We start from the raw sequence: 9,607 nt of genomic DNA, 5'->3' as shown, positions 1-9,607 counted from the left end.
CCACTGAATGTGTGTCCCACTTGTGCCACTTGTGTGGCAGGTGGATTAGATTTGCTTCTTTTTTGTGTAATGTCATCTATGAGCTCACGAGGATTTCCACATGTGGCATCATTGATGATGTGTGTGTGAGAAGATAAGGCACACCCTCTTCCTACAAAAGACGTGGACTATACTTCATCCAGTAGATCAATCAACATCAATTGCAGTTGCCTCGTCTTTTGTTTCCATCATGTGATGATTGATCCCATGATTCCAACAATTGGTATTAGAGCATCAGGTTTTGTCTGAGGAGGACCAGCCTATGCTACTGATGGATGTCATCTCACAACTACTCAATACATGGCTCCATGTATCTGAGCCATTTTCCTTTGCTATTCAGACCATTCTAAGGACTTGAGGGGAAGCTCCACTTGTCATCCTTGAGCCTTGGAGAGACTACACTGTTGTTCTAGGCCGTCATTATCAGGTCCTTATTTTGGGGCAAACTGTGACAATTTTGGACACCTTGCCGCACCAACTATGAACTCTTTGTCTCAGTAGATGGCGATGGAAAAGCTTGCATCAGGCTTTATGAAGCCATTTGTAACACACCTGTGAGATGTGGAAGAGCAAATTGCGAGAGGATATCAAGTGATAAGACTAGAAAGTCCAGCGAGATCCAGGATCAGCACGAACTTGTTTTACGAAAGGAACTTTGGTGGAGAGGTTTGTGCAGTTTGTGAGCACTCCCGAGGTCCTAGAGCGATTGAAATCCATAGAGAACGAATTGGTGCAATTGGAACGGTGTGAAACATTCAAGCAAGCAGTCCAGGGACATGGTGGAAACACTAAAGAGTTGTGCTAGACAGTCTTGCTCAGTCGGAGATGTATAAATACGATTAGCGGCAAGTCTCTTGCAACCATTTCCAGCTCAACGTGCACCTCGTTTGCCGAGACCCTGGAGATGGAGAATGCACCTAAAGGTGATTTGAAGGGCTAATCTGATAAGGCAATACATGTTTGTCGTCACTGAAATTGTTGATCCTTTGGCAACTCTTGAGAAATAAAAAATATGTTGCATTCTAGTAAAGCTGTAAATGAATATTTATGAAGCTTAATATGTGGACTAGTGTAATGAGTGCATATCTAGCTGAACTTGGCCTGGGTGGTGGCCAATGTTTGGTTGCTGAATGGCTGGTGGCTGGGCAGGCAAGGTTGGTGATTGGCCAATGGTTGAGCAAGCGGTGGCGGTGGATGGTGGTTAGCCGGTGGTTGGCTGGCCTAGCTATGGGGTGTATGGTTGGCCTAAAAAAGCTCGCTCATAAGTATGCTCAAATTCAAGATGAGCATCAGTCACACTATCATCATCATCTTGCACATCATGAACTTTTGTTGACTCTATTCGATATGAGTTATGGCTTTTAACCATAGAAGCATTTTCTGATGCTGCAGCACGATCATCAAACTTCAAGACCTGTACACCCATATGTTCATTATCCTCTTTCAGCAAAAATAATACGTATGTCTCCTCTTTTATATATAATTCGGTTTGTAAATCATCGTCCTCTTCCTTATTATCCTCATTACTAATCAATGTCATCTTTTGTTCTCCAATTTGTTAAGCCCCTCGCTTGCCCTTTTTGTCAATAAGAGGATGTTAGCATTAGGTACATCTCTTGTGTGTAGCCAGAGAGAGAGCCTTCGTTGTGGGTGTGCCCGCCCGGAGAGAGGCTAGATGGATAAGTGCCAGGAGTGCATCTTTTTCTTGTGTCTGGCTGATGATGGGGCATTCGGGGCGGCAGAGAGAGGAGGCCACTCGAGGCTTGACCCGAGCAGGGCCACACATGACCAGCAGCCCAGCTGGCTGACCAGTTGGTCAACCATGTTGGCCCTGTGAACTGGCTGATGGTGAGAGAATTATTTATGAAAATCAAACCAGAAACTCAATTTACCAGCAGTCAATTTGTCATTATTTCCAATTAGTTTCTCAACGTCTTCATAAACCCCTCCTACACAGGTTTACAAAAAATCTATATTAAAAAGATCATCTCTCAGATATAGACAAATCTCTACATTATTAATTATCAGTTGGACTCACTCTGACTGAGTAAGTATGCAAGTGCGTCTTTTTCTTGTAGTGAGAACAAATCTGGAAACATCTCTGCATGCAAGGATATAATTGTCGCTGCAGTTTCTGAACCATCGATCAATGACATGCCGAGTGCAGCATAGTCCACCACCTATACAAATAACAATAACAAGTGGCAAGAGATAAAATGTTTAAAAAATGCAAGAGAAATACAATTTAAAGCAAATGTATTACATCATCATGATGCATCAATGCATAAACTTCACGAGACTTTATAAACTTCTAAAACCAACAAGCCAAATCTCAATGCAATTATGCTCAAACTTATATTACAAACTTTTAGAAAGCAAGTAAAAAGTTATCTTAGTGTGCTTCTCCAAATTGATGAGAATATTAAATATAGAACAAGATCTACTCAATGTCTCAAGAAATACCCAAAAAAAAACACGCCGATTTCTGAGAAAGAACATAGAATGGTTTTTACATGCATAAAACAGAACTACCTATATAGATCACTAAACTATCCCAACCATAAGTCCCAAATATGTTTTTAAGTAGCCAGCCGTTACACTTTATAGGATTCAAAGTAGACTTTGCACCTACTATCACTTAGTGACAGAAGAGAGGCGATGTTGCAACAACAAATAAGGAGGGTATATGAGAACAATTTATGCGATTTTGCCTTTCTCAGGGGTGCAGACCTATCGTGTTCCAAACCCTTGGATTGTGTGTGAACTTTGAGAGAGAAAATATGCAATAATCAATTGTGCTTGATGCACTGGAATGATCTTCCTCACATGCAAATTGAATGATATCAATCCCCACAGAGCTACTTAGTTTCATATAGAACACCAACTCTATTTGTTTGCCAGCTCTGTTTATAAATTTGCCAAGCATATTGGCATGCATACATGTCACGTAGGCTGTAACGCCTGGTGACCGACGGCAGACCGGATGGCCATGTCCGGGGTTCAGTGGGAGAGGACGCCCATGCGGAGTCATGGGCAGCCAGGCTATTGTGGATGGCAGGCCACACACTATATAGCCTGGGGGATGAGGGGCAATCCTCATTCTTCCTCTATGGCTGGGTGGTGAGCCAGAGGCCGTCCCCTCTTGTGGTAACGCCCGTAGCGGCGTTACGGATATCTAACACTGGTATCAGAGCGTGGTTCGATGGGGTCGTCAGAGTTCGCGCAACCATTCATTTTCTCACCCTTATCTACACAATGGAGTGTGTGGAGGGAGGCGGCCAAGAGATTTTTGAAGGGAAGAACTCTCTCTCTCTCTCCCCGTCACACACAGCAAGCAAATTGGAGGCATTTTTCCTCTCGGATCGGAGCATCCCAGAGAAGCGGCGCTGTCTAGGCTCGCAGGAAACACAAATCGACAGGCAACCGTAAAGGGGGGTGACTATTCTCTCTCCACCACTGCTCATTTATTAGCATTTTTTTTAAGTAATTTTCGAGTTCTCGCTTTGTTTTTTGCAAGAATTAAAGATGTCTGCTAGGCGTAGTGTGTCCCCACCGCCTTCTACTTCTCTAGGTTTTTCAAGTCTCTTGTCCTCGGTCGCCGCGGGTTTGACCCCGACCGAATTGTCAGGCCGTACACGCCCAACCGTTGTTCGGTCCGGAGTGCGCTCGTCGATCACGCGTGATCCGCCAGCGCCCTCCTCGTCTATTGACCCCGCCTTAGGACCCAGCGAGCCCGCAGTGGCCGCATTAGCAGATGACCCCTTTCTGGCCGATGAGCCAGATGACCCCTTTCTGGCCGATGAGCTAGAGGACATGAACACCGACGTCGCCGAGGGGACCGAGGAGGCCCTCTTGGAGTACGACGACGATGATTATGACCTATTGGACCCTGCCGACGTCCTGACAGAGACGGAGCTCTCTAATGGACTGTTTAAATATCTTAATGCCAAACTAAACAATATGGGTAAAGTCCAGGCTGATTTAGTCACGATGTTACAGAGCATCTCCACACGGTTATATGCACTGACAGCCGGGCCTCGGCTAGTACTCCGACTCCTCGAGGTAGCCGAGCTCCTGCAACACGGGTGAGCGTAGCCTCGCCAGTGGTTGCAGGAGTACAGGCCGATGCGCCTACGGGGCCGTCCGTAGCGACAACTTCGTCGTTATTAAAAGACTTAAAGCTGCCTAGTTTTGGTGGCGAGGAGAAGGAGAGAAACAAGGACTCGGTCAATATGTTTCTAGCGAAGTGGTCAAATTTACACGCGCTGCGAGACAGCAGCCTAGCTGGATACAGCCCGTAGAGGCTAGCCTCTCATTAACCGGCAAAGCGTACAAGTGGTGGATGAGTTTGACAACTCGCCCTGCCACTTGGACGGAATTTGAAACGATGTTTCGAAAAGAATTTTTGCCTGTTAATGAGGCAGAGAGAAGCTGGGAGTTATGGGACAAGTGCTCGATGGAGAACAAATCCCTAACTCAGTACATCTCACATTACAGGGAGATAGTACTCAAGCTAAAGGGAATCGATGCATTCCAGACATTGCGAGGCTTTAAGAGAGGCCTCAAAGATGATTACCTTGAGTATGTAGAGTCCTTACAGCCTAAAGACCTGGCAGAGGCAATTAAGTATACGCAAATATTTGATGACATCAAGCGCCGTAGTGCGCGTGGTGGTTCTAGCAGGGCCGAGGGTAGTGAAAAAAGGAGGTCAGGCCTCAAAAGAAAAGGGTTCCGCAGTGATAAACAAGGGGATAGGACGGACCAGGAAGGACAGGGTGGTCATTGGTCTAAAAAACCGCGACCATCCAAGAAGAAAAGAGACAGCGAAATCCAAAAGAAAGAGCAGTATATTAAAGCGCGAAAGGAAAATCGCTGCTTTAATTGCAATGAAGTAGGGCACACGAAGGCTGAGTGTCCAAAGCCTAAAGCCAGCACGAGTGGCAACAAGCCCAAAAAAGATGGTAAATCTTCTAGGCAGTTGCATACAGTGCAGAGACTCCCTCTCAGTTCCGCAGAGTTCAGAGAGGTGACAGTGTGTCATTGTGATGAGCATCACGCTTGTTCAGTGACACCAGCGATGTGGCAGCCTACTGTAGGTCCGCATGACATGGTGCGCATGTATGGCACCATAGGTGGCCGTAGAGTCACAGTTTTTATTGATGGTTCAGCAGGAGTGGAAGCAGCACCCAAGACTGGTTCTGCAGTTTCACAATGATGTACTCCCAAACTCCCTTTCCCATAAGGAAGTTTGTCATCCTAAACTTCCATTCTTGGAAGTTGTTCTTGTCAAGCTTCTCACACTGACAATCAGACATTTTACAAATCACGAACTGCAATAGCAACCTGTAAACATAGCAAATGCCTCACAAGGGCAAACAACAAAACTTCTACAAACAGCCTCACAGGGGCAGTGGCAAGCAACCACGAGCCACTTCAAGTGACGAATATGCATAAACACAGCAACCCAAACTGGCCTGCGTTTCTCAGAATCTCTGTACTGGTGTCACACAGCAACCTCTCTGTCACAAATCGCACACAAGCGAAAATACGGCATACATAGTAAAAAACGGCCACTTCTCCTGAGTGCCTGCGTAAACTTTGCGATGCCAAAACGGACCCCGAAACGGCCTTGAACCGTGATTTCAACTAGGAGGCATCGAAATCTGTGACAGTGCACCCGAGCTTCACACCAGGGGGGGGCGTCGGAATCTGTGTGATAGTGCACCTTGCACTCATGGCTGTGTACCTGCAGAGATATGCTCCCCAGCATCCAAAATGAAAGGAGGCACAGATCCTCTTACCAGGATATCGCGGCCTCTACTTGCTGCTTGAGCTCCTCACCATGAACCAAGCTCTGATACCATGTAAAGAATGCAGGAGAGAGAGGGAGGAGACTCGATTGCAGCTTCTTCCCAACATACACAAGAGAGGAGACACAAGATGTGGAGGCTGAAGCTTATCTTCACTTAGTTGAAAATAGCACACAACAACAATACAATAAAAGAGGGGTATACCGTATATGTCAAACCCTAGAATACGTGGTTCATATGTGACCCAAACCAAAACATACGTGGCAGTCTAACTACACCACGAGTACAACCAACATAGGCGGTGACATAAATGATAGTCACCCAAGAGATATATCGGGGCTAGAGCTTGATATCTCAACATCATTTTCAGCCATGGCAAGGAAAGGCTTGAAACAAGCAAAGACATCGGACTTGGATTTGAAGGGTTAAAGCCAAGTGTGCTTGGTAAAGTCATCCACAAAGACGACAAAGTATGAGTACCCCCCAAGTGATGTTGTCTGCATTGGTCTGCGTACATCACCATGTACTAAGTGCAAGTTCCTGGATGCACTAATGGTCCCATTTTTTGGAAATGAGAACCGATGCACGTTTCCCAACAAGCAGCCCTCACAGACATCTTTGGTAAGTTTAAGCATCTATGGAAGGTCCACTACCATATCCTTAAAATGCATATTCACCAGACTACCATAGTTGAGAGGTCCCAATATCTCATGCCATAAATGTATGTCCGAAATTACAAATTCATCTGCTGCATTTGCTTCTGTAACAGGAGGGTTTGTTGCCACTTTAGCCTTGGTACGGCTTAATCACATACTTCACAAGTACTTAAGGAAAATGCATGGAATCAAGGTGGTGGTGTTCTCAATTTGTAGGGCTATGAAGGAGAAGGAGATGAAAGCAGCAAATCTAAAGGAAGTACATCCTCCTTGTCAACAATATTGGTTGACAAGATATCGCACGACAAAAGGATCAGCCAGACTTCATGGGTTGTCAACCGAATGCAACCAAGTGATAGAGAAAGTGCATACTTGGCAAACTCGATCTTTTTGACAAATTGATTTGTCTGCTAACTGCAAGATTTTAGGCTATCGCAGTAGCCCAAAATAGTGTCGAGGCGCCCCCTTTACCCTACCTCCTGAACACCCCAACAAAAGGCCACTGGGATACTATGAGAAAGGCTCTCCATTCCTTAATACATCTCATGGACTCACTCTGTTACATGTGCTAATGGGACAATCCCCCCTACTAAAAGTGATATGGATGAAGATCATTCATGTTACGATTCCCCTTCATACACAGTCAGTTGTGTTCTCTAATCCCTACGTTATAGCAGATTCTTTAAAAATAGGGATGCTTAGCTATGTCATACATGACATAGAGATTCTTTAAAAATGGAGATGCTTAGCTATGTCAAACATGACATCCAAGCTCCTTGCTTAGCTATGTCATGCTCAACATCTTAGCTCCTTGCTTGGACGAAGCATATACATGTTTTGGGTAGAACACCTTAGAAAGTAACTTAAACTCCATATTGGACAATGTTTTTACTCCTTTATTATAGAATTGGCACCAAAGTTTGGAGATCCCTATATATTTTGAGTGGGATGCCCTAGAATTGATCTCATTGGGAAGAAAGACCTTACCCTTGAACATGGATCTCCATAGATCTAGTGATAATAATGCCTTTATTGTAAGGAGCTCAATCACACTGGTAGAAGTGGTGAATTGTTACAGAAAACCGGTCATTCTCCTTGAATAAAATCTTATAGCATGTTTACTATTCATGAAAGAAAGCATTTACATTTACTTAATGTGTTCTCATTGCCATGAAGGTCTTCGTTTGAATACGAGAAATACCTCTAGAACGAGCATACCAGCAACCCTTCAAAGGTAACATTTTTTCATCTAAAGCAATTAAAGCAATGCCAAAAAAACTGAGCAAAAAGCAAGAAACTGAAAGCAAAAAGCAAAAAGTAGATTACAAAAATCTTGACGAGGGAGGGGCACACTCTCTCATATTATAAAAAATCGGAGAGGAAATGTGCCACCTCTCCCCATACATCACGTATGGATTTTTCTTCTTTGTTTTACAACGTTCTTATTTTTAACTTTCTTATTTTTCAATTTTTTTTTTAAATTTGGGTTTTTTTCAAAGGGGAGCAACTTCATATTCATCTATTCAATATGCAAATTTGTTTAATAAATCTAAATCCTAAAATTACAATACTAATATATTTAATCTTTTGCTTGTAAAAATCTCATTGATATTGAAAATAGCTAGGTGACAAAGAACGAGTTGTGGCTCCCATTTTGGCAACCATACATTAATTATTTTGTGCTTATTGAATTGGAAAAAAGCTTCTTATTTTTTAATTTAAAATATGGTTTAATAGTTTTATCACATTCAATGCTAAGCAACAAAACTACACTACTAATACACTTGCTATTCTTATGATAGCAATCTCATTGACACCATAATCAACTACGCAATTCAAAGCAAGATTTACATCCATGAATTAAACAACCAACCATGTAAGTTTTCAAATACATATCAAAATAATATATTATATATAAATAAGAAAATATTATCTTATAAAATTTAAATATTTTATTTGCTTTTGAACCACATTGAATATTAATCAATATTTTTACACATCAAATACAACTAAGCAATGCATGGCTAAATTAATAATGTGAATTAAAACCAACAACCATATAAATTTGTATGCAAAGAAATAGAATATCACACACACACACACACACGAACATAGATCTATTTAGAGAAAGAGACGCGCACACACATGAACATATATATATTTAGAGAAAGAGGTTCTCATTCTATAGTGCTTTAAAAAAATAATTCTACAATGTAAAACATTGAAGGTATAAAAGATACAAAAAAGAAAAGGCAAAAAAGGCAGCTGAAATAGCCCAATCTTTGAAAAAAGCGAGGCTTGAACCATCAACACCATCATGGATAAATGTTGATCAGATATATAAAGAATGGACAAACAATTGCGAGTCCATGCTTCGTCAAATGCGATACTGCGCTCATTGCAGCATCGTCAAGTACCATACAACAAACAATACACTAAATACAATGTCGGAGATGAACATACCTCCACCATCATCACTAGGAAACATATTTCTATCTACGTATGTAGAGAATACATCCGGAGCTAAAGAATGGTTCTCATGCATAACATGTCGCAACAACTTTATACGACTGAAATATGTGGTATGCTGTGAGCCGAATTACATAAGGAAAGTCCTACAAGCTTATACATTTCACATGCAACTACTAAGTGTCATTGACGTCTCCACAAACATAGGCAACAGCACATGCCATCGCAAACGTTTTAATTGATAAAAGATCCCTTCTAGATAACCCATTGATCTGTTGGGATGTGAATAGCTCACGTTGCATCAACCAAAACGAGCTATCTAAGTCTATCGAGAATGTGCTTGCATTCAACATGATGAGCAATCTTGTAGTCCAACATTACCTTACAATGTTCAAACGACCACACCAAAAGCTTGGTCTATGCATACTATCATTCAAGGTTGCATCTTCCATAATTTCAAAACACTCCACTGATAGCCCCTTTGATCTCATGGCCCCTTTCAAAACACTCCACTGATAGCCCCTTTGATCTCATGGCTATAGTTGAAACAAAAAATTCTTACTCTATCCTAGAGAATATGGTCCCCATAGCCACACACATGCAGTACCAAAAATTAGATACACACGAGATAGC

Source organism: Cibotium barometz, chromosome 17 (genome assembly GCF_041138505.1).
Source record: "Cibotium barometz isolate CiBa-2024 chromosome 17, ASM4113850v1, whole genome shotgun sequence".
NCBI classification, from domain to species: domain Eukaryota; kingdom Viridiplantae; phylum Streptophyta; class Polypodiopsida; order Cyatheales; family Cibotiaceae; genus Cibotium; species Cibotium barometz.
The sequence above is the reverse complement of the archived record's forward strand: the minus strand, read 5'-3'. Positions refer to the sequence as shown.